This window comes from Camelus dromedarius, chromosome 7 (assembly GCF_036321535.1).
Source record: "Camelus dromedarius isolate mCamDro1 chromosome 7, mCamDro1.pat, whole genome shotgun sequence".
Classification (NCBI taxonomy): Eukaryota; Metazoa; Chordata; class Mammalia; order Artiodactyla; family Camelidae; genus Camelus; species Camelus dromedarius.
In genome coordinates, this window is record NC_087442.1 from 39,546,206 (window position 1) to 39,571,922 (window position 25,717).

Sequence of the window (25,717 nt, forward strand, 5' to 3'; positions counted from 1 at the left end):
TTTGCCAAGCAATAGACGCCTACAGCTCAGTCTAAAAGGCTAGTGTCTGCTTTTCATTGCTTGCCTTTGGTGTTATAGCTTTAAATAGGTTACATTGAGATAAAAAATTACTATTGCAATTAAAATCTTCCAAGAGGTTTCAAGCATGGTACTTTCAGATAACCACTTTTTTAAAAAAATTGAAATATAGTAGATTTACAATATTTCAGGTGTACAGCAAAACGATTTAGTTGTACACGTATATGTATTACTTTTCAGATTCTTTTCCATTGTAGGTTGTTAGAAAATATTGAAGATAGTTTTCTGTGCTATACAGTAGGTCTTTGTTGTTCATTTTATATGTGGTAGTGTGCATCTGTTAATGCCAAACTCCTAATTTATTCCCCTCCCACCTTCCCCTTTGGTAACCACAAGTTTGTTTTCTATGTGTATGAGTCTGTTTCTGTTTCAGATGACCACTTTTATCCGACCTTTTCTTGTGAGCCTCATCTCATAGCAGAGGCTCCTATGTCCTATGGTTTCCAAATAAAGTCAACAATCCAAAGCAGTGGTGTTATTATTGATCTGCAATGTAGAGGTGTACACATCACTGAGAGAAAATGAACTGACACTTTAAAGCTTCCTAGAGGTTGCTGTACTTTTCTAAATATAGTGAGTTTATTCGGATGCCTAAATGATTCTGTCTTGTTCAGGTTCATCGGGCTCATGGTAGTAATTGCATGTGAACCTGAGCAAGGTGCAAATTAATCACTTCGATTAGAGGGCATAATAGTCTTCAGTAGTAAAAGGTAGTCTATCATTTTCACATGTAGTTAACTTGGGGTATGAGATGTTTCAGAGTTGCCTCAATTTTATTTTAAGGAGGGATAAATAGACAGGTAAGAGGGAGTTTTACAAGAGAACTGCTCAAATCTGTCAGGTTTCAGATTACTATGTCAATTTTTTTTTGAAAACATAGTTTTGCATATCTGATGTGAATGCTGTTGCATTTTTATTTCAATGTTAAAAAATGCTGTTTTGTATCAGCTTTATTGAAGTCTTGTAAAGTGCAACTCACTTGGCTTGAGCTCTTCCATTTTTAATCACACAGATATTTTCATATGAAATAGATGCATGTCTACTCATCTATCATTGAGTAAGAAACAATCCCTACACTTATGGCTTCGAATGAGCATTTTACTGTGCTCACAATTTTGTAGATTGGGAATCCGGAAGGACTTGGCTAAGTGGTTCGGATCTGCTGAGGATGGAGGGTTCACCTCCAAGACTGATTCTTCATTCACATGTGGGGAGCTTTGGCGTGCCTTGTTTCTTTCTCTCTCTCCACATGGCTTTCATCCTCCAGAATGTCCCCATGGAGCTTGGGCTTCTTACTGCATGGTGGACTCAGGGTAGTTGCACTCTTAGCTGGCTTCCTAGGTCACGTGTTCTAAGAGACAAGGAGTGGAAGACGCTAGTCTCTTTATGGTCTGGATGCTGAAGCTGGCTCAGTGTCACTTCTGCTGTAGCTTACTGGTCAAGGTATTGCAGAACCCACCCAGAGTCAAGAAAAGGGGACATAGATTACATCTTACAGCTCTTGATGGAAGGGTGTTAAAGAATTTAAGGCCTTTTTCATGTATCAAACCTTTATTCTTTTTCAGAATGATCTTGCTTGAGACCTTTTCCAGGGACCTGTAAATTTGGAGTAGGTGGATGCCTCATTTGCTGAATGGTAGACACTTTTAAATACATCTTGATACCCTTGTCAGATGCTGGACTGTTTGAATGTGTGCTTATCTATTGGATGATTCACTTGGACTGGGAGTAGCTGTGATTCCTTCTTCATGTTCGGGACAGGCATGCTAATGTGGACTCATCTGGTTAGGTGAATTCTAAGTATAGTCATTTGGTTTCAGTTAATAGTCAAAGCTGGTAGCTTCATGTAGCACAACCAAATGACACAAGTGTTATGTTAAAAAGCTTTAGATTATGTAGGTTTGCCTTGGACATTAGGGGTAAGACAGCCCATGGTACAAAAATAATCTGCCTTTGTTTAAAATTTTCTTGCTAAGTTTCATTTCATTTCATTTGTGTATTTATTTACCTTCAAAAACTATGTTAAAGAAAAAAAATCCACTAGCTTTCAAAGTCATCATCATCCTACTACAATTCAACCAAGGTAGTTGCCTTTCTTTAAAAAGTACTGGGCAGATTTAAGTAGTCCACAAGAATATTTTGATGATAGTGACTCTGCTGAGTCTTACCTTTTGTATTAAGGGAAATGTACTCATCTCTTTCAAGACCAGAATTTCAACCAAAAGAGTGATGTTATAAGTGCTCTTTACTGGGTTAGCAAGGGCACCTGTAGGTAGGAGGTAAGCTTCTCCCTGCACAGAAAACCTTATTGGATGGGGCTTTAAGTGAACACAATTAAGGGGAACCATCCTTTTGCTTTATGAATGGGTCTTTTCCATGGGGGCCAATCATTTCAAGACTTTTGCTGAAGTGGTGAAATGGTAATTTCTAGACAGCTAGAGAAGATTACATGGGAAACTAGAGACAGCTAGAGAGGTTTACATGGGAAACCTGCTTCTCCATAAAATTCTCAGCAGGTTGTTTTCAGTACAGCTACAGCTTCAAGTTATCAGGTCTGGCCCTGAGAAGTTGACGTCTTTGAGGAAGCATGCCAGACCCTGGACAAAATAATCACAAATACCTAGAAATAATCTAATACTTCTAGGCTGCACCTAAAAAGAAGAATTGTTCTGAGAGATAACATTTAAAGCTGTATCTATGTTAGAAGTGCTTCCAACACACACACACACACATGCATACACACACCCACATGAGTACAAACACACACACCTTATTTCTGTGTGCTGGGGAATGCTGTGGTTGGTCAGCACAGTTAGAGGCAGAGGTGCAAATAAATTCATATCCACAAACCTGAACACCCTCCACACACAAATGTCCTGTTTTCAAATGTCTGGACTGTGGAAATACTTTGGTCAGCATGGCTAGGAGTTGAAGTTTTAAGACCACCATATAGTGAAACCCTCAGCATGAAGGTTTTGTTGATTTGTTTGTTATTAATCCTAGCTCTGTTTAGATCATTTAAGTTGAGATTTTGGTTCTGACTGTATGTGATTTGCTTATTTTATAAATCTAGACATTTATGGGCAGTTAACTTTAACTAAAGTTGCCTCTCTTCTTGTTAATAATCATTTTAGATTGATAGTCACATGCATAGTGTGTTACAAAAATCTCCCGTTTTAACAAAAGTTTACTTAATATTTACTATTGCCATATATTTAAATAAATACTGGAAATAAAAAGACATCTATGAAATAGCCTCTGTAAAGAGGTACATAGGCTTGTAGGTGTGACTGAAAAAAATAGAATATGGTAAGTGCTGTAGTAAATGTAAATATTGAATGTCATTGGGAACAATCAGGTCTTTGGGGAGGATACTTACATTATCATATATTCTTACTAGAGCACAAAGAGGGCCTACAGTTCTTTTTATTATTCGTGGTGCTTTAAAGTGTGGGCATATGAAAGTCTAATGAGAGTACTGAGAATTTTTTTGTTTTCTTCATGTTTTCAGTTATTTAAAAAATGTACAGATTCTTTGGGCTTTTTCTCAAAGGAGCAAATGGCTCAAAAACATTTTGGACGTTAGGAAGAAGAAAGCTTAGGGCACAAATATGTGGAGTTAATAAAGTGGGTCTCTCACACATGTAGATGACAGAGTGGCCTCTATCTGTTACAAGGCCAAACAAGGAGTTATTTTTTTCTTCCCCCAAGTGTATAATGCCTTCTTTCACTTGGATTTTTATGTGGCTCAGTAACACATTTGATGAGCCCAATAATCGATTAAATCCAGCAAACGATTCCTTAATCAAGTCTGCTTATGTCAGCCTTGATGAATTGGCATATTTAATGAGTCATCGGCAGAACACCCACCTTTGCTGTTAATGACAGATTGTCATGTGTGGGCAGGGGGTGAGGGCAGGTAGGAAGGTGAGTGGATATCACCCTTTGGGAAAACTGTCTTCAAAGCAGTTGTATTCTCATATTAGCAGGTACATCTCCTGTTGAACTGTGCCCCATTCCACTGCAGACATATTGAGACTCATTGGTGAATCTGAAGCTCTTTTGGCATCATTGACATACACTTGATGGATGTTGTCCCCTTACCTTTGCAGTAAAAGAGGACAGCCAAATAACTTAGGAAAGTTAAAAGGATGATAGAATACATCAATGCATGTATCTTTGCATGCTTATGAATAACCAGTTTTGTATACTACTACTTACTTAGCAGTATTGACATTAAGAGCACAAATATTAGTGGTGACGTCAGGGGCAAGAGGATCTTCTAAGAGATAAAGTCCTTTAAATGTATTTTCCTATATGAATTTGTGATGATTAATACATTCTCAAGGTAGTAAGAATACGTGCATTGGCTGCGAGAGTTTGTACATTCCTAGATTGCCAGCAGAATCAGGGCGACTTTACAGTGAATGGTGGCAGGCAGAGTAGACCAGAGAGAGCAGCACAGTGGTCTGGTTAGAGCACAGATCACAGATGGACACTGAGACTTAACCACAAAAGATAGTGCCCAAGGCAGTTAACATGGGAAATGGCCTATAAGAACTGTGATTTCAGGTGCCACAGAGCCAGGGGAGAAAGGGAGGTGATGGAGGGTCCACACAGGTAGTGTGGTCAGAGTTCAGAGTATCAGGCAGCTGCCACTGACTCATCCGTTACTCACTCAGTCAGCAGGAGTCTGGAGAGCACAGGTGCAGGGGTCTGGTCCCACAGAGAGGTTATGTAGCAGAAGTTAGGAACTGGACATGGGGAGAGAGGGTGCTGAGATGGAGTAAGTAGCTTAGGCGCTGAGTCTGGGTAGCAAAACTAGATACTTGTAGTGGAATGACCTTGGCACTGAGCTGGCATTTTCTGAGTCACGAAGATCATCTAGGCACAATGCAATCTTCTTTTCTCTTCCACCTTTGTGTCTGATAATTACTACCATTCCCCCACTCACCCAGATCAACACTTTTGAGTTGCTTTCTATGAGCTTCTATTGTGTGTGTGTTTCTTCAACTTTTAACTTTTTTTTGTTCTCCCTTTTCACCTGTGATAAATGCATCTCTAACAGGTTGTGGGCTTTTCCTTCTCACAATTTTCATTCTCATGATCTTGGTCCAGTCTCATTATCCATCTCTTAGAGTCTTGAATAACCTCCTCACCACTCTGGTTTCTTCACTTCTATTCTACACAGCCATGTCTGATTCCTTTTTTCAGTGTCTCTGACTGTACTCTGTTTTAAAAATAAAAAGAACAACAATAACTACCAGCAATAACCTTGATTGGCTTCGTTTCAGCTACTAAGGACTACGTTCTTGTCTGGGATTTTAAGGATTTCTACATCTGCCTCCATCTCAACTTTCCTGATTTGTCTCTCTTATTCCCTTCTGTTCACCTTGAGTTTCTGTCAAGATGAACTCCTCACTGACTGTTATTTTGTTTCCCCCTTAACAGAGGAACTGGGGACTGAACCCAGGACCTCGTGCATGCTGAACACATGCTCTACCACTGAGACCCCTGACTGTCATACTTGCCTTGTGTTTTCTATCAGCCCTTTTTCATTCATAATCTTTCCAATATTTTGAATGTTCTCATTTTTACCCGTTGAAATCTTACTTTTTCTTCCAGATCCAATTCAAATGCCATTTCTTTCCGTGGTGCCTTCTTAGAACTTTCCACCTAAAAGAGAAGTTGTTCCCCCAGTTACTGCTGCTGTGGTCCCATGTACGAGAGTTGGCTGGGTGCATGTCATTCTTCTTGGCATCATTGTGTATGTGTTTTTTTTTTTTTTTTTTTTGAGTAGGGAATATGCTCCCCCAAAGCCTGGTGCCTTGGACATGATTGTTATTTCTTAACTGTGGGTTGAATTTATGAGTGAATCAGATTGGGAGCCTTTGTATATTTCTTCAGTGGGTCAGAACTAACGTCAGAATTACCAGGTGGAACTGCGGGTAAATAAGCTCAGATTGATAAGTGACTCATACTTGCAGATCACCACATACTCCCACACTCAGGCTCTATCTGGCCCTCACACTGACCAGGGTGAGGCCTGTGAGGTCAGCAAGCCAGATGGCATGCATGGGCGAGAACCCGAAAATACGCAATTGCTTGGATCATTGATTCTGCTTTTCTGTTTAAGTTCTTTCAATAGGGAACTCTAGCTTTGGGTGGAAGCTCTGAGAGTATTTTTTGTTCTACATCAGGGCTTCAATCTCTCTCTTTTCCATTCAAACCATTAATCCTGGAGATGTTTCATGTGGTGTCAGATGTATTTGTTTGTGGTGCATTATTCTGAATATTTGATAACTGTGTGGTGTGCATCATTTGGCTATTCTGTGGTGTTTTGCCAGAATGGTTTTGAGAATTATTTTCTTCAATTGCCTAGTAAGACCTAAGTGCCTCTTTAAGACTTTAGCAGCATTCATGCTGGGCATATTACTGTGCTTCAAAAGTTAAGCCTAAACTTGAAGTTGCCTGAGTAGGCAAGTCTCTAAATCCCTCCTAATCCCTGTAGCCCTCAATACTAAGGAGGCAGAATTGACTTGATCGATTCCATCGTTGGTGAGGGCTTCCAAACTGGGGCCAAGTCCAACACCCAACAGCAGCAGCTTAAGAGGCAGCTTTTGGAGTGTCTGGAGACACTGGGTCCAATAGCGTAGATCAGAGTTTCTTAACCTTGGGAGTTTTGATGTTTTTGTTATTGGGGCTGTCCTGTGCATTGTAGGATGGTTGTAACATCCCTGGCCTCCATTCACAGATGCCAATAGCAACCCCCCTTTCCCTAGTTGTGACAACCAAAAATGTCCCTTTGGTGAGGGGCAAAGTCACCTCTGGTTGAGAATAAATGGTGCAGATGAAAGATCAGAATCAGATTTGGATTCTGTCACTAATTTAGCTTTGGAAATTACTCCCCTCTGATCTCAGTGTGCTCATCTGTAAGGAGATGAGGTTGAACGTGAGAATTCCCCTGGTTCCTTTTGGCCCCAAAATGATATTCTCTGATTCTAATTTCTGAGTTTTTCTACATGAAAGCCCAGACCACGAAGCAGCATTTGCAGTGATGACAAGCACTCTGTGACCTCTGACTGAGTCACTGGGGAGGAGCAACTGTTGCTGATTAGCACAGAGGTCACTGGGCAGGTAAGATGGTCTGGCTCCATAGTCATGGTCCTTTGGCTACCAGCCAGATCACCCATGATTTAGATACTTCTAATTCCACCTGAGTCGTGTGAACTAATCATGAGAAGGACATAAAAAAGACAATTGCCAAGATATAAACTTTGGTGAAAACACAGGTATGTTTAAAGGGCCCTCTATTGATTAAATTTATTGTGTGTCTACCGGGTGGTAGGTGCTTCACATGTATTATCTTATTTAATTTTCACAGTGATCCTGTTTTACAGATGAGGAACTCAGGGTAACTTGACTCAGGGAACGTCACAAAGCAGAGAAATGGATGGGCTGCGGTTTAAAGGCAGGTCTTTGAGATGCCAGTAACTTGGGTTTTTTCCATCCCAGTGGTTTTATAATTTTTTATAGTTATGGAACCACCCCCCCTTCCCCCCGCCAAATGAAGCAGCTTAAAGCTGAATAAAATCAAAGGGTCAGAAAAAATACACCTTTTGGAGTTCCCTTACCTACTCTGCCAATTTTTCTTTTCTCATTAAGACATTTTATGTTTGAAATTTTTGATATTTGGCCTCAACCCAAAAGTTGGAGTTCCCAGGAAAGTTCAATGAAGACCAAAAAGAAACAAGCAAGCAAGCAAATAAACAAACAAACAAAACCCAAGAAGCTATATTTAAATAATGTAATTGAAAGGGGAAAACTCCTTCACTTCCACCATCAGGTTTTTTTTTTTCTCCAGAATTGTCTATTTTAGTACTTAACCGCTTAAAGTGCTTTGAAGTGATGCAATCAATCATACATGAATATAGCTCTGTATGCATAAAAAGTAAATAACAAAAACAGAATCAGATCAAGGAAAACTTGTCCTGTATTTTTCTATCCTCTGATTTAATATGATAATGCCTTTTCAAAGTTCATGAGGTCACTGCCTGAATTTTTCCCTTTGTCTCTGCACAAGTGGAATCACACTCCAGTCTGTATTGTTTATTCCCATAACTTTAGAAAGAGGGGGGCTGCATGAAAATGTCTAAGCAAGCTGGAGGGAGTAACCTAACCCGAGAACATGCTTTGGAAGAGGCATGAGTCTTTGCTCATTCATGAAACAAGAAAGGCATAGCATTGGGTCAAGAGTGGGAGTTTGGACTCACCCATCTTAGAGTGAAATATGAGTCCTGATACAAATCTTGTGTCATCCTTGGGTAGGTTCCCTGCTTACCAGAACCTTAGTTTCCTTTAGGTCAAATGGAAGTAATAGTACTTGCTTCCAAGGGTTCTTGGGACCCCAGAATGAAATAGTATCTGTGAAACATGGAGCAAGTCTTTGGCACGTGGAAAGTGCTTAGCCACTGAGGGCTCGGGGAATCCCTCAGAGAGAGGCTGCAATTCAGTGGCCGCTGTGCAAAGAGCTTGCACTTTGAGACAGAGCAGGGTCATGTAAGGGAGCTGGTAGGAAGCAGAGAGCCCCTGCGCCTTAGGGAGAAGGACTATGTCTTATTTACTGAAGAATGGAATCAGCCTTAACCAAGTGATTAGTGACCATCTTTTGGAAAGAAGGTTGAAATAGGCGGGGTAGCAGAACCAGCTATACAAGGTCAACAGCCACTGGGACATGGGCCTTAATTAGGGGGAAAAAATCTTAGAAGGGCCCAGTCTGGGATGTGGTCATAGAAGAGCTTTCCACAGGAAAACACTCATAAAATTCATCTTCATATTTAGTTATCTTTTGAGGGAAAATTTGTGTCTTTTAAACTGAATACACTATATTTTATTGGTTGATAGCATGCATTCTAAGAGGCAGCGTGCCTGCCTGCTAATCTTTGTTCCACTGTTTCCTAAGTGTATGACCTTTGTCAAATTCTTTAATTTCTCTAAACTGGTGGTTCTCAAGTGGAGGTGATTTTGCCCCCAGAGGACATTTGGCAGTGTCTGGAGACATTTTTGGTTGTCACATCCGGGAGTGGAATATACTCACTCACTTGGAAGACAGAGGCCAAGGATGCTGCTAAATATCCTAGAATACACAGAACATCCTCACCATAACAAAGAATTATCTGCTCCAAAGTGTCAGTGGTGCCAAGGCTGAGAAACCTTGCACTAAGCCTCACTCCTTCATCTGTGCAGAAGGAATAATAATGGTACTACCTCATAGGGTTGTTGTAAGGGTTAAATGCGATAAACACTGAACACCTTAAGTGTACTTCCTGGATTTTAGTAAGTGTAAAGATTATTTTTGCCATTATTATTAACATTACTATTTGACCTATGAGTCATTGTTTATGTAGCAGATTTATGAATTCTGTTTCATAGTTTATGTGGCTGACTTACATAATTTTATAGGTGTTTAGATTCATTTAAATTTCATAAGGAAAACATTTTAAGGTACGTTAAATCATGCATTGAAAGAGATTTTGAAGTTGTCTTGAAGGAATAATATTGTTTGGTTTATGTAAATACAGTATGCTCTAAACTGAAACAAATCAGAAATCAAAGTTCTACATGCTGTTATATTCTGTTAGACCTAAAAAGCATAAAATCACAGATCTTAAAAGAAATACTTTGTTATTATCGCATATTGTTGCACAGGAGGCAATAAAACAAAACAAATTCACTGAGAAATCGAGTCCCATCTTGAAAGTAAATTATCATTAGTAATTTTAGTGAAACTGGTAACTGCAAAGTGAGCCTCAGTATAAATTGGGGTGGATTCCTACTTAGTACACCAGACAGCAAAAGTGTCCCCTGAAGTTCATACACATCCAATAGCCAATATAATAACTCTGAAAGCAAGACTCTGTCTGGAGTCACAGGACAAACTCCTCTCTGCTATGAGTTTGTGAATTGAAGTGCTCACCAGGAAGGTATAAGTTTGCCCCTGTTATCTTGTCGTCCTCTGATATAAATACAAATGGAGGACTTGTGGGTTGACCCTTTTATGATCAGCTTCTTAATCTTTAAGGTATGTTTTCATCATTTAGATCATAATCAAGAGTTTCTTAGAATTAGCACAACAAATAAATAGCTCATGAAAGGAACCTGATGTGTGCAGTGTGGACTGTGAGGTGCTTACCTCTGTGGGTATGCCAAGCCTGTAATTCCAAATAATGTTGTCATGATTTTGTGATAATTTTAGTGTATGATATTGTTAATAACAGTAATATATTTACTAGTTACCACTGCTCACTCATGACCCATTATCAAGAAAGATAGAAAAGGAACCCTTTTGGTAATGCAAACAGTGCCTGTTTGATGGATAAACAGAAACCTCATGCATTAGAGGTCCTAGTGCTCCTCTTTGGGAACGAAGGTGCTTTATAGTAACAATACCAATGACAGTGATCATGGTGATGCTGATGATGATGGTGGTGATGATGGTGGTGGTGGTGCCCATGAGCATAGCTATTCATTAAGACTATGGTTTATGCTCATTAGATCTTACTAACTTCGTACTTTCACCTATCTGCTTTACATCTACTTTTTCCTCCTGCTGATTTCTCTGTGTTGAGAAATGTGTTATAGGGGCATGATTTGGGGATTTGACAGATGAGGTTCTGATGAAGCCATTGTAAAGCTAAATTACTTTTCATTTAGCACCATTATTTTGAATAGAAAGAAACTTTTCTTAAATTAGTCTCTTGTGTGGAGAATGAATCATATTTAAAGGATTCTTTTGATCTTCAGATTGGTTGGGTGGATGGTTCTCCCTCCTTGATCTATCAGTGACTTACTTCTGCTGTTGGTTTGTATGAGATCTTGTAGGGATTATACTGGAAGTCTGTAAACAAGGCAATAGAGCACTGGCACTCAGAGTGTGTGGATTTTGTGGTCTGAGATGCCTAAATTTAAGTCTCATTTCCACCCCTCCTTCACTTTGTGATTTTTCAGCCAGTTAAGTATACATATTCTCAGGGTATGGGCTACTAATAGTACCCAACTCATAAGGTTGTTGATAAGGATTGAATGACACAGTGCATGTGTGGTATACAGTAAGTGCTTAATAAATACTAGCTGTTAATATAATGCCCTCCCTCCCAATAAAAAGTAATGGCAACAGAATACCATTCTTCATCATAATTAAGAATGAGAGCATGTAAACTCTCTGTAAAACTTGACCTCCCTCAAGGACTTATTCTGCTTGTACAGGAGATTAATTTTTCAGGATCTCATGTGTCAGAGGAATAGTTGGAATAGTGCCAGCAAATTATCGGTAGGGACGGGAGAAGCTGCCACCTTTTGCTTCAGGCTGACCCACAAAGCTGTGAAGATAAAGTACAGGTGTGTAGAAAGAGCCTAAAAGAAGGAATCCAGCCTTTTTAGCCAACCATTTTATGTGTCTTCGGTTCCCTGCTACTCTTTTGGTCCCTGTATTCACACTCTGAGAAGTCCTACAATGTGCAGATCAGTGGGCAGGGACCTAACATGCCCACCAGAGCTTTTAGAAAGGGAGTAAAAATTTGTAAAATTAAAGCCAGTCCACATAGTTTGCATTAATAATATTACCGAGGGGTTGAATGAAGAGTAAATTAAAGGTATTTAGCTTTAAAAATGAGTTCTACCAAAAGTATTGAGTAAATTCAAGTTAAGCATGTTTTATTTATGGATGTAGATTTTGGCTTGCCTAACTCCACTCGCAGACTCTTCATTTCACTACATGTTTACTGAGTATCAACTGTGTGATGGTCAAGCACTGTGAGATGTTCAAAAATAAATAAAAATAGCAAGATGTGGTTTCTCCCCTCAAGGAACTAATGGGCTAATAGGAGAGAGGTAGGGGCCCAGGCAGGTTATTTCAATGTAAATTTTTGATAGAGGTGCAGAGGCATAAAGGAGGGGTACTCTACTGAGTTTGGGGTTCAGAAAAGGCTTGCTGGGAGGATGCTTGAGCCGAGACTTAAGGAAGAATAAGTGAAAGTAGCCAGATGTGGAAAGGTCGAGTGGGTATTTGTTTGGAGGGATTGACATGAGCAGATAGTTGATTTTTTTTTATCATTTTTGTTATGTGAGCCCCAGTCTGCTCTGGCTTGAGTGAGGTTTGGTATGACAGCGCGTAGGGCAGGGGCACTATGCTGTGGGTATCCTTGCTGGTCAGCTACGAGCTTTAGTTAGCTACTGTGCAGAGAAGTAGATGATCACTCCCCTAAGGGCTGCAAGCAAAAGAAAGAAGACAATAAAGACTTTTCTCTACTTGGAGGGATGCAGTCTGGCCACTTGGACACTGTGGACCACTTGTCTGTCAGAATGGCTCATCCCAAGGAAACCAGGAGTCACTTCAAAACAAGAATCAGATAAAAAGAATCTCCTACATCTTCCAGAAGGGGGTGGAGATTAAAAGTAATGATGAGAAGAGTTCTTTCCTGTTCTGTTTTCTCGAAGAGTTTTTGTAGGGCCAGTGTTATTTCCTTCTTCTATGTCTGATAAAGTTTATTAGTGAAACCATCTGGGTTTCTTGTGGGAAGATGGTATTCAAGCAGTTCTCGAATGATATCAGAATACCAGGAAGGCCTGTTAAAACACAGCTAGCTGAGACCGCATCCCTGAAATTCTGGTTCCGTAGGTCTGGAGTTGGGGGTCTGAGGATTTACATTTCAAGAAGTTCCCAGGTGTCTCTAATGAGGCCGCTCTGGGGACCACACTTGGGTAACCACTGCCTCAATAGACGTAGGGCTATTCTGATTTTCTGTTTCTTCTGTGTCATTCTTGACAAGTTGTGTTTGTCAAGAAATGTGTCCATTTCGCCTACATGGTGATATTCGTGGGTATAATGTTGCTTGCCATCTTAAAAAAAAGTCTGTAAAATCTGCAGTGATATCCCTTCTTTCATTCCTGATATTGGTAATTTGTGCTTTTTCTCATTATTTCTTGATCAGTCTCCTATTACTTTCATTAATGTTTTTTAAAAGCTAACTTTTAGTTCTTTCTATTGCTTTATATTTCATTGCTCCGTATGCTTTTAAAAAATTGTTTCTTCTGTTTACTTTGGGTTTAATTTTCTAACTTCTTAACATGAAACTTAGAGGATTTCATCTTTACTAATACAAAAATCTAAGCTATACTATTTCCTCTAAGTCCTGTTTCTCCTCTGTACCTCCCTGGTCTCACCCATAGCTGTAGGGTTACAATTGTCATACTTGTTTCTCTGTGTAACTATCCCATAAGCTCCTTCATAGAGAAGACCCTTTTGCTCATTTTTGTTTCCTAAATGAACCCACAGGAGCAGGCAAATGAGTGAGTGTGGTTGACCAGGCGGCTTAGATGCCTCCTCCTTTATCCTTGTTTCTTGCGTGTGTAGTTCTCCGAACACCACTTACAGGAGGAAAAGTCATTTTTGATGCAAACTATGTGGGAGTGGAGAAGTCCTTGTTTGGAAAAACTATTACAGTAGGTGTCAGTGAGGCTGGCCTGACAGTCAGAGAACTTTGTTCCACTGCCTGAGTTGGCTGTTGGTGGAATTTTCTCTGGCGTTGCCTTTGAAGGCCCTTTGTGTTCAATACCAAATGGAGTCAAGATAAAATTTCTCTTCGTTCAAGTTGGATTTCACAGTTGACCAGGCGCATTGTAGCTGAAATGTGGGCTTGCTCTTCCCATTTCCGCAGCAGCAGCTGGTGTCTGTGGCTGTCAGGGGAGAGACCAGCCCTCTGCTAATGCACTCATATCAGATGGACTCATCCTGTTGGAATTTCTAGTTCCTGGGTCTTCAGAGGTAAAAACTCTCAAGTGCATGGATTTTCTGACATTTGGCAACTCATTTCAAGGGAGAAGGATTAGAGTGTTTGTTGAGTTTTGGGGCCCATCATTATGCAAATCATTTATAATAAACAATTATAACAAAATATCATTTCTTATTCTCATACTTTAAAATCTATACCAGTGGTGTAGATATCAAAACAAACAAACTAGGTTGAGGAGAAATCAAACTTATTTCAAGTGATAATAACTGTGATGGCAACAATAATAATAAAAGTCATAATAATACATGATAATACGTGAGAGTTATTATGATTCTGGCACTGGATTAAGTGCTTTCTGCATTTGTTTCATTTACTTTTTATTACAACCTCTGAGGTAGTTGCTATGATTGTCCCTACTTTATGGGTGAGAAAACAGTCTTGGATAATGTGACTTTCCCAAGGGAGAAAATTGTAGGGCTTGGTTTCAAATGAGGCTGGTTTGGCTCTTGACCCGAAGCCGGAAGTCCTGTGCTAGCCTGCCTCTCTGTTTCACTTTGGGGATATTGGGATATGAGGACAAAACTGGGGTTATGACTTGGTGTTTGCATTAAACTTCATCATCAGTGCTAATTACAGTCATTCTGGTGTGGATGACTTGGACATCTTAATTCCTCTGTTGAGTTTTCCTGTGCATTTGAAGCTGAGCATGACTGGGGGCTACCATGAACATACCTGCGGGGGGAAAAGGAAAATAATCTTTGTAGAGAACGAGGACCTTAGTAAAAACTGTGCCAAGGGAAAGGATCTCCACGTTGCTCAGCCTTTTCTTTCGCCGCCAAGGGAAGTCCACACGCCAGATTGGCACTTCTGTGTGAGGCACAAATCTGTGCTGGCACAAATCAGCTTTTCCTCCTTTTTGTGAGATTTACGATGAGATGTGGCTTCTGATTGAGCTGTAATTGGAGGAGGGGATAGGGGAGAGAGGGGTGTATCTGGAAGCTCCAGCCCCATCTGTCAGGCCACAAGAGGACTTGATTTCTTCATCTATTTTTAGAGGCTTATGGAGGAGACCGGTTTTTCCAGTTCTCTTCCCATGATTCCTCCCCTCTCTGTCCAGCAAGGGGCTGATTTCCAGGTGCTCTAGGACAGCAAGTGGCTTTTCTGCTTCCTGTGACCCACAGTAAGAAACACATTTTACCTGTGACTCAGTGTGTGTTCATAGTCCTACTCTCTCTCTCTCTCACACACACACACACTAAATAAAATTTATTTTATTACCAATAATTAAGTCTGATAGTTCCTACTCTGTTCTGTTTGATTAATATAGAAAAATCTTGATTATGACAGTAAACTGATGTTATTATTCATTGATAGGTGGCAATTCATAATTTGAAAATTACTGATAGTGATTGCTGAGAGCTGAGTGTAAGAGCATAAACTGTATCCTTTTGTGGATATATTTGAATGTCCAGGTCCATCCTAAATGCATTACTAAATCTAGGCATCATATTTTATTTTCCCTTGGACTAACTCAATACCCTTCCAGAGGTCTCTAGGTTTTTCTCTAACTTGAATTGGAAACAAGTCATTTGAACACCTCTGTCAGGTCTGTGGGTCACGCCAAAGGAAGTAGCCCACAGAGAAGGACCTGGTGGTGTTTCACAGTGAGAGCCCAGAGCCCTTGGCCTTCGCCTGCCTGCAAAGCATAGGGTGAAGGCACAAGGTTCCAGGGGCTGACTGTGTCTTGGGAGCCACTTTGTACTCTTACAAGCCCTCGACAATCTTCACTCTTTGGGGCTTCAGGGTAGATAATGCAATTACAGAAAGCAGGTTTTTGTTTTTTTACCTTTGCCTGCCAAAGTACTGATGGAAGAAGGACATTTATCCCTTTAATGACAAAGGGAATCGGGCTTCTGTGATGCACAGGGCAGCATGAAATGCTCCCTGCTAACAAATCCCATATGCGTTCTTCACCCTGCCTTCCAGACTGTAAGTTCAGTAAGACTACTGAATGAATTCCAGGGTAGGGAAGATTGAGCTGTAATTTACTATATTTCATGGCTCACTTCTCCCTTTACTTTAAGCTCATTCAGCTGTGGGTGAGTCACAAAGAGACAGCAAATTCACCACAGAGCTCCGCGCAGCCTGACAGCTTTGGGAACTGAGATTTGATTCTGCTGGGATGTAATCAAGAGAGAGACTCCCCCCTTCCCTTTTCCTGCCTGTGGGTTCAGTTCTCAGTTCACCATGAGGTCTTAGTGTTGTCAGCTGATCTTAGTGGAAAAAGAGTTTTGAAAAGTCACCTTCTGAATTAATTGTGTTGGTAGCAGAGCTCCTGTTTTCAGCATATGGCCTGGTATTCCTTCCTCATCTCCATCTCTCTGGTTGTTAGTCCTTATTTGTAGGCCCATGCTTTGCTGCATTACTTCCGAGGACTCTGCCATCAGCATTTCTCAAGCTTGAATGTGATCATCTGGTGATGTTGCTAAAATGCAAATTCTGATCCAGTAGGTCTGGGATCAGGCCTGAGACTCCACATTTATAATGGATGATGCTGGTGTCCCGGGTCCCTGGCCCTTCTCTGAATAGCAAGACTCAGCTGGTTGGTGTGTGGATGGCTGGGAGGACATTGTCTGTGTATATGTGTATCATTTTCATAATACCCAGTATGTGACTGACTATGGGATGGTAGAGTTTAATCTATGATAAGAGAATCAGGAATAATCATTCCTTCTAGGGAGAATTGCTCTGTACCCTCCAATCTGATCACTTTTCTTTATGCATTCATCTTGTATTCATGTGCATTTTGGGGATAAATTTCCTGTTTTCTGCTAGCGGCTGTCTCCACACACCTCAGCAGTGAATGGATTCACTGTGACCTCGATTCTGCCTTGGAGTTGTGAGGGGCAGGCTGTGCCCAGGAGGCAGAGAGATGGGAAAACTCTGAGGGTGTGAGAAATTCTTGACAGTGATACAGTAAACCAGAAGAAAGCACCCTCGGCTGCTTGTAAAAGTCCCCACTGATCCAAGACAGAGCCTGACAGTCGGTCAAGTGACAGCAAGTAGCTTTGTTTTCCTCTTTAGACCCTGAGGTTTCCACTCCTCCAAAAAACCCCTTGATGCAGACTGTTCTCTCCAAGACAACACGTGGCTTTTCTAACTAGTAACAGCCTCCTGCATTTCTGTAACACATGTGGTTGTAACGCAACACACCACTGTGATCAGTTTAAGAGGAATCTTAAATCTTTTCTGCTGTTTTGACCTTGCTGTAGCTTTGGCCCCGAGAGGAATCTTAGATGTCATCTTGTTCAGCCTCAGGGGAAGCAAAGAGCGCCTGTGGTGGAGGGTTGTGCTCAAGGTCATACATCCTCGCTTCTAGTCTCCTGACTTCCGGGAAAGCAGAGAGCCCCCTTCACAGCCTCTTGGTATTTCTCCACCAAGCAGTGCTGCTCCACAGATACACAGTGACTCCCACTCTCTGGTGCCCTCTGACGATGCCTGGATACAGAGCCTCCTTGCCGGCCTCCTGCCACTTTCACGCCCCCTCCTCTGTACACGCCCCCTCCGTGTACAAGCCCCCTCCTGTGTACACGCCCTAGGACCGTGTGGTCGGGGCGCTTTCTCCTGTTCTCCACACCGCATATCCACGCTGTGTCCTTGCCTCTGTTTCCTGTGTCCTGACAACTCTGTTGATTCTACTAATCATCAAGGCCCTGGTCAAATTCAACTTCCTTCTTGAACCCGAGGCTGGATGTCAGGAGCCCCGAGTTCTAGTCCCTCCCTAAAGTAGGCCATGTGACACGAGTAAGGTCTTTATACTTTTGTGCCCCAGTTCCCTCCTGTGACAGGGAACTGGACCTTGATATTTCTACGATTTCATGATACCCTAATTCCACACTAATCACTTCTTTCTCAGAAAAGTTGCCCTTCTGTCAGCTAGACCGAGTTTAGATTTCCATCTCTGCTGTTAATCAGTGTGTGGCTTTATGCAAGATATTTTTATCTCTCTGGACCTCTGTTTCCTCACTAGTAAATGATGAGGTTGTTAGGAGGATTAAATTTATAGCAAAATGATCAAATACATATTAACGCTGTTAAGATAATTTTTTAAAAAAGATAAAATTATAACTCATTTAGATGTAAAAGGAACATGTGTTAAAGATTTTAGTTAACTCATTATTAATGAGGGAGCTGGTAAGAAGTTACAAGGAGTTCAAATGACAATCCAAAGAATAGATGCATTTGTAGATTAGAAATGTGAAAATGGACGGCAGAATTCCTTCCATAGCTGAGAAGGGAAGTCAACTGATTCTTCACCAGACAGAATGTATTTGCACATCTATAGACAAAAATTCTTTTGTATTATTATCAGTTGCCCACAATTTACAGAGTTGTAAAATAGCCCAAAGGAGATGTGGGATGGGCTTCTGTGGTGAGAACAGAAGCGAGAGAAAGACAAACCACTTGGTCGCCTTTAAAGCTTTTGCTTTGTTGGTGTATATGCTATGACTCACATTCTTTTGGGTAAAACAAATCTTTTTTTTTTTTCATTATCTTTATGGAAATGATTCTTATATTTTATTATTAAGTGTCATATTTTTTCAAATGTATGATTTGCCATATTTAAAACATCCTTGTATCACTATTTTATAAACTTTGGTCTTTTTTTTTTTTAGGTTTTTTCTTTTATTGAAACTTGATTTACGATGTTGTGTTAGTTTCAGGTATACAGCAAAGTGAGTTAGTTATACGTATATAATATTCTTTTTTAGATTCTTTTCCATTATAGGTTATTATAAGATATTGAATATAGTTCCCTGTGCTATACAGGAGGTTCTTATTGTTTATCTATTTTATTTATTTTATTTTATTTTATTTTATTTTATTTGAAGATCTATTTTATTTTATTTTACATTTTTTTTATTGAGTTATAGTCATTTTACAATGTTGTGTCAAATTCCAGTGTAGAGCACAATTTTTCAGTTATACATGAACATACATATATTCATTGTCACATTTTTTTTTTTGCTGTGAGCTACCATAAGATCTTGTATATATTTCCCTGTGCTATACAGTATAATCTTGTTTATCTATTCTGCATATGTCTGTCAGTAGCTACAAATTTGAAATCCCAGTCTATCCCTTCCCACCCCCTACCCCCTTGGCAACCTCAAGTTTGTATTCTATGTCTGTGAGTCTGTTTCTGTTTTGTATTTATGTTCTTTTTTTTTTTTTTTTTTTTTTTTAGATTCCACATATGAGCGATCTCATATGGTATTTTTTTTTTTCTCTTTCTGGCTTGCTTCACTTAGAATGACATTCTCCAGAAACATCCATGTTGCTGCAAATGGCGTTATGTTGTCAGTTTTTATGGGTGAATAGTATTCTGTTGTATAAATATACCACATCCTCTTTGTCCAGTCATCTGTTGATGGACATTTAGGCTGTTTCCATGTCTTGGCTATTGTAAATAGTGCTGCTATGAACATTGCGGTGCAGGTGTCTTTTTGAAGTAGGGTTCCTTCTGGATATATGCCCAGGAGCGGGATTCCTGGGTCATATGGTGAGTCTATTCCTAGTCTTTTGAAGAATCTCCATACTGTTTTCCACAGTGGCTGCACCAAACTGCATTCCCACCAGCAGTGTAGGAGGGTTCCCTTTTCTCCACAGCCTCTCCAGCATTTGTCATTTGTGGACTTTTGAATGATGGCCATTCTGACTGGTGTGAGGTGATACCTCATTGTAGTTTTGATTTGCATTTTTCTGATAATTAGTGATATTGAGCATTTTTCATGTGCCTACTGATCATTTGTATTTCTTCCGTGGAGAATTGCTTCTTTAGGTCTTTTGTCCATTTTCAGATGGGGTTGTTTGTTTCTTTCTTGTTAAGTCATGTGAGCGGCTTATCTACTCTGGAGATCAAGCCTTCATTGGTTTCATTTGCAAAAATTTTCTCCTATTCCATAAGTTGTTGTTTTGTTTTATGGTTTCCTTTGCTGTGCAGAAGCTTGTAAGTTTAATTAGGTCCCATTTTTAAAATGTGTTTATTCTTGCTTTTATTTCTATTGCTTGGGTAGACTGCCCTAGGAGAGCATTTTTGAGATGTATGTCAGATAATGTTTTGCCTATATTTTCTTCTAGGAGGTTTATTGTATCTTGTCTTACATTTAAGTCTTTGACCCATTTTGAGTTTATTTTTGTGTATGGTGTAAGGGAGTGCTCTAGCTTCACTGATTTACATGCTGCTGTCCAGTTTTCCCAACACCATTTGCTGAAGAGACTGTCTTTTTCCATTGTATATTCTTGCCTCCTTTGTTGAAGATGAGTTGACCAAAAGTTTGTGGGTTCATTTCTGGGCTCTCTATTCTGTTCTATTGGTCCATATGTCTGTTTTTATACCAATACCATGCTGTTTTGATTACTGTAGCTCTGTAGTATTTTTGAAGTCTGGGAGAGTTATTCCTCCAGCCTCTTTCTTTTTCTTCAGTAATGTTTTGTCAATTCTAGGTCTTCTGTGATTCCATATAAATTTTACTATGATTTGTTCTGTGAAGTTCTGTGAAGTATGTCCTGGGTAATTTAATAGGGATTGCATTAAATCTGTAGATTGCCTTGGGCAGTATGAATATTTTAATAGTATTGATTCTTCCAATCCAGGAGCATGGGATATCTTTCCTTCCATTTTTAAAAGTCTTCTTTAATTTCCTTAATCAGTGTGGATAAAACAAATCTTATGGCCAAATACAACATGGGTGGAAAGGAGGAGTATAGTCCTCTGGTAGGGGGAGAAGAGGTCCTTATTAGCAATGACAGTAGCATCTGCTGCAGCTTGCACTTATTTTATAAATTCTTAATTAGGTTTATTATAAAGTTGGTCAAAGACAATGAAGAGCTGTGAATAGTAGTTGCAGTTTTACATCAAACTCAGCATCCGGTTTATTTCTCCATTTTATTTTTATTTCATAGCATCACCAAGACCCTGGTTCATACCATACAGCTATGCTGAAATGCACTGATGTGTTCAGTTTTACATGAGAAGATTTGCAGATATCTGATTTTTTTTAAATAAGCAATTCAGAGGACCTATGTCTCTGTATTCAGGATCCATCCACATGTCCAAATACACACATAGAGATGGTGGAGAAGCTTTATTCTTAGGTGAGCCCAAACCTAATTGTGAATGTGGTGAGTTTTGATATGTTGATTTGGTATAAACACATTAGAGGGTGTGTGTTGTTGTTTTGAATTCTTTTCTTTTTTTATACAAGTAAAATATGAATATATTCTCTATGAAAAGTTAAAATATTGCTGAGAATGCTAAAGTGTCCAGCCTCCTTTGACTCCTTCTCTGTCCCTTCAAGCAGTCTTCTCCCAGGTTCCTCCTGAAATAGTATAACTTTTATCAGTGTGAGATGTGTGTGTATTGTATATAATATGTATATTTCTGCAGCTTGCTTTTCCTACTCAGTCATATCTTGGAAAGTTTTATATGTCAGCTCATAAGAGTTTACCTCTTTAAAAAAATTCATAATATGGATAAATTATAATTAACTGGATTGTTCTCCTAATAAGAGGCATTTAGGTTGTTTTTTGTTCTTTGCTGGGATAAGTTATTGTGCAATGAAATAAGAAGGCCTATTATGTGTTTATTAAAGGAAGTCTTTAAAATGCACAAATGCAATGGCTAAACTCTGCTTTCTCATTCTTTCAGATATATTAGTGCATGTAATTGATGTTCATTGCTGTGACCATCCCTTTTATAACATTTATGTAATTTTTTAAAACCCAGGTCATATTACCTGTTTGGATGAAAATTAATCAGTTTGAAAGTCCTGCTCTTAAACTCTTGATTCCTTGAGTTTATTTCAGTGAAATGAACTGTCTTCCACCCCAGCTTTCTTTCCTCCACTTCTTTCCTTTCCTCCCACCTCTTACTACACTTACGTCCACTTTTTCTGCAGGCCTCAAATAGCATTGCACATGATATTTCTTAATTTATTCTGCATCTTTAAAATATGGAGATTATTGTTAAAAACAGAACTATGTATAACACCAGTTTGAAACACAAAGATAAACTTGAGATGAGAAATTCTTTGCTTTTCCAAACAACATGGGAGAGATATGAACTAGAAATAAAATTAATATTAACATTAATAATCAATAATATAATATATTATAATTAATAATTAATATATTATTAATAATAAAAACTTGAAGTTGAGCCGGTTTCCATGTTAGCACAGATTTTAACCTTTTTCTAAGATTTGAATAGATTGAAGTGGTGACTCTAGTACTTTTACTGCTTCCTCTGGTGATGTTCTAGTATCAAGAATGACATGTATGAAGAGATTTAGTAAGTGTATTTGAATGACTAAATTAATATTTGAGAGGGGGAAGCCTGGGACCTATTAGATTTGCACTCAAAGTCAAAATTTCTGCTTGTTCAATATGGTACCCACTAGCCACATGTGGCTACTGACCTCTTGAAATGTGGCTCTTGCTGCCAACATGTTAAAATGAAAAACATTTGGATACACTGAGTTAAATAAAATAATATTAATAATCCTTAATATTAATTTCATTTGTCTATTTTTAAAAGTGTAGCTACTGGGACATTTAAAATGTCGTATTTGACTAGCGGTATCTTTCTATTGGACCGCACTGCTTTGGCTGTTAACCAAGAAAAAGGTATTCCTTGGCCAGGACTGCTCTTGCGTCACCCTCTTTGTTAAGGACATACTTAAGTTCTGATCCTACTTTCAGTCCCTAAAGGTGATTAAGTTGAAATCCCAGGAAGACTTGATATGCTTTTTTTCTGATTGGTTTTTGAAGATTTAATATGGTTTCAGCGTAAGACTTATTATATCAGACTTTTGCTGCTCTGAAAACACGAAGTGAAGAATTTGAGAAAATGGTAATCACTGCATTAGTCTAACAGATAAAAAGAATTTCTTTTCCAAGTTTTTCTGCAGTAGTTTGTAATGCAGTACATTGCAGTGAGGCTCATTTTGTTAGAGGATCAGAATTGTGATTCTTGATTGATAAAAATTCCTTCCTCTAGCCTCTTTACCATTTTTTGATGGGCTTCTTTGCCTTTTTAAAGAAACTGAAGCAGTTGCATTCATTTGTGACCTATTTGGAGTCTTATAGTTTCCCATGTTGGTAAAGACAGCATTCCTTTAGAATGCTATAACTTGGTATCTACTCAAACACACACATAAGCAGACACAGAAACACACACACACAAATACACACACAATACACAACTAATTTTGCATGTCAATATTTTTGGTTCGGTTTGGCTTTATCAGTCTCTGAATTTTTTTTTTTTCATCAATAAGCTTTATTGTTTTAGATCAGTTTTAGGTTCACTAAATTAGGGTCCACTCTTAGTGGTGTATTTTCTGTGGGCTTAGACAAATGCATAATGACATGAGTCCATTCTTTATGGTAGCATATAGAGTAATTTCACTGCCCTAAAAATCCTCTGTGCTCTGTCTTCTTATCCCTTCCTCCCCCAACCTCTGGCAGCCACTGATTTTTTTACTGTCTTCATAGTTTTGTCTTTTCTGTAATGTCATATAGTTGGAATCATACAGTATGTAACCTTTTCAGAGTGGCTTCTTTCACTTACTTATATGCATTTAAGTTTTCTCCATCTCCTTTCATGGCTTGATAGCTTACATCTTTTTAGCAATGAATGCTATGCCATCGTCTGGATATATCACAGTTTATTTATCCATTCACCTACTGAAAGACATCTTATTGCTTCCAAGTTTTGGCAATTATGAATAAAGCTGCTAAAACATCCGTGTGCAGGTTTTTGTGTGGACATGGGTTTTCAGTTCATTTGGCTAAATACCAAGAAGCATCATTACTGAATTATAAGATAAGAGCATGGTTAGTTTTGTAAGAATTTGCCAAACTGTCTTCCAAAGTGGCTGTTCCATTTTTCATTCCTGCTAGCAGTGAATTGAGAGTTCCTGTTGTTCCACATCCTTTCTAGCATTTGATGTCCTCAGCATTTTGGATTTTGGCCATTCTAATAGGTGTGCAGTGGTGACAGTTGCTTTACTATGACCAGATCAGTGAGTGATTCAATTGAAATTCTCTTCCCCCAGCAGAATGCTGTTCTTAGAGGACTGAGGTATGTGCTTGATGTTCTGAGATGGACAGTGAGTCCCTTCTGTGGTGGCTATTGAGGGATAAGAGAAGATGGCAGACTGGAAGATGGAGCACCAGCATTTCATCTAAGACGGCAAGCTGTGGCCAGCTCTGCTCTGTGGGTGAACATAAGTGTAGCACAGGCTGTGGACTTGGCAAAGGCACAGGCAGGAATGCTGTCTAAGCTGGAAGCAGCTTTTGTTCCATTTGGTGCTAGATTCATCCTGACCACAGTTTCTGAATTGTGCACGTGTGTGTTTGTGCATGCGTGTGCATGAGCATGTAGGGGGATTTTGGTTACCTCAACATGCAGCTTTTGCTTTCTGAGAGCAGCTTGTGTAACCAGCTGTCAGTTGGAGGGGCCTTATTAGCAGAACAAATTCTGGGGAAGTTATTACAAGGAAACCGAAGCTGCCAGGACTTGGTTAGCCTAATAAGACACAGCCAGGGAGGTGTTCTGATCCTCCTTCTTATAATCAAAAAGAAAATGAGAGAGATTGAGCTCCTTTGTGAACAGAGCAGTGGAGTGGGGGGCTGCGCCCTGACTGTGTGACCTTTGGCTCTAAGTGTGGATTGGGAACTGCATCTGTAACATGGGTGCTGGATAAGTAATTACGGGCAAGCGAGTGTGAGTCAGCCAATAATTGACCTTAACCACCCTCCCTGCTGTAGGGAAATCTCTCCCATGGCGAACCTACCTCATGGCTCTGCCTTATTTCTGATGCTGTCAGAATTAGCTCACCCAGAGCTGCTGCTCCCACTCTCCCTGGCACCGCCCACTTCTGCCAGGCTTCTCTGGTTGTGTGTCCCATCTCAGAAACCTCAGCCAGCCCTCCTGGGATCAGCTTCTTGTGTTCTGAGTGGTAACAGCCAGCTGTCTCAGTGATGTCTTCAAGCCGTGAATACATACATGCTCCTGATTACTGTCTTCGTGCGCATTGATTTCTGCTGCGTGTCCCTCCCGCCACCTCTACTGGTGTGTCCAACCTGCACCTCCTCTCCACCCTGGACCCTGGCTTTGGCATTGGCCTGTCCTTGTGTCTGATCTTTCTCTTACTGTCTTTTTGGTGTCTGGCATACAAATTAACGTAAAGAAGTAGGCACATCTAGGGATGGGGAGGTGTTTTCTAAAAAGATGGTAACCCGATATGAAGATGACTCTCAGCATGCTGCCCCTTTTTTGCCCTGTCTGCTGTGACCCTTGACGTCAGCAAGGTCCCATTGCACTCTGGGATGTTTGTCTCTTTGTCAGTTGATTCTGGGACCTTTTTCTGCTTGGCTGTTCTTTGGCCTTCTTGACTGTTTCATTTTTAGCCCCCTGGGTGGATCATTGAGCTGGTACTTGAAGACGTCACTTTTCTAGTGTTCTGTTTGCCATCTGTTCAGGTCGTTACAATTCACTAAAAGGAAAAAAAGTGGGATGAGGGAGATTATATTTACTGAGGGAAGTGGAATTGCAATTACCTTAGGAAGCAGACGGAGGTAGAGTTGGGGTGTTAGATGTTTGAAGCATGGCGCTTGTTAAACAGCTACAACATTTCAGCCCCGTTTGTGGCTGAACGGTGTTTGGGATTCTGTGCTTCTGAGAGCTTACACAACTGTGGCTCTGTGGTTCAGTGATTAAACTTAGGCCTCTACACCAGATGCACTTAGATGAAATGAGCCCTGATTTTATGTTTAATCTT

The 25,717-nt window shown here is 39.8% G+C and overlaps 1 protein-coding gene across 7 annotated transcripts in view; it reads left to right on the forward strand.

The window, feature by feature from the left end:
- The window catches only part of PDE1C (phosphodiesterase 1C), a 508,368-nt gene that overhangs the window by 262,061 nt on the left and 220,590 nt on the right, over positions 1–25,717 (forward strand). The gene's annotated exons all lie outside the window — the stretch shown is intronic.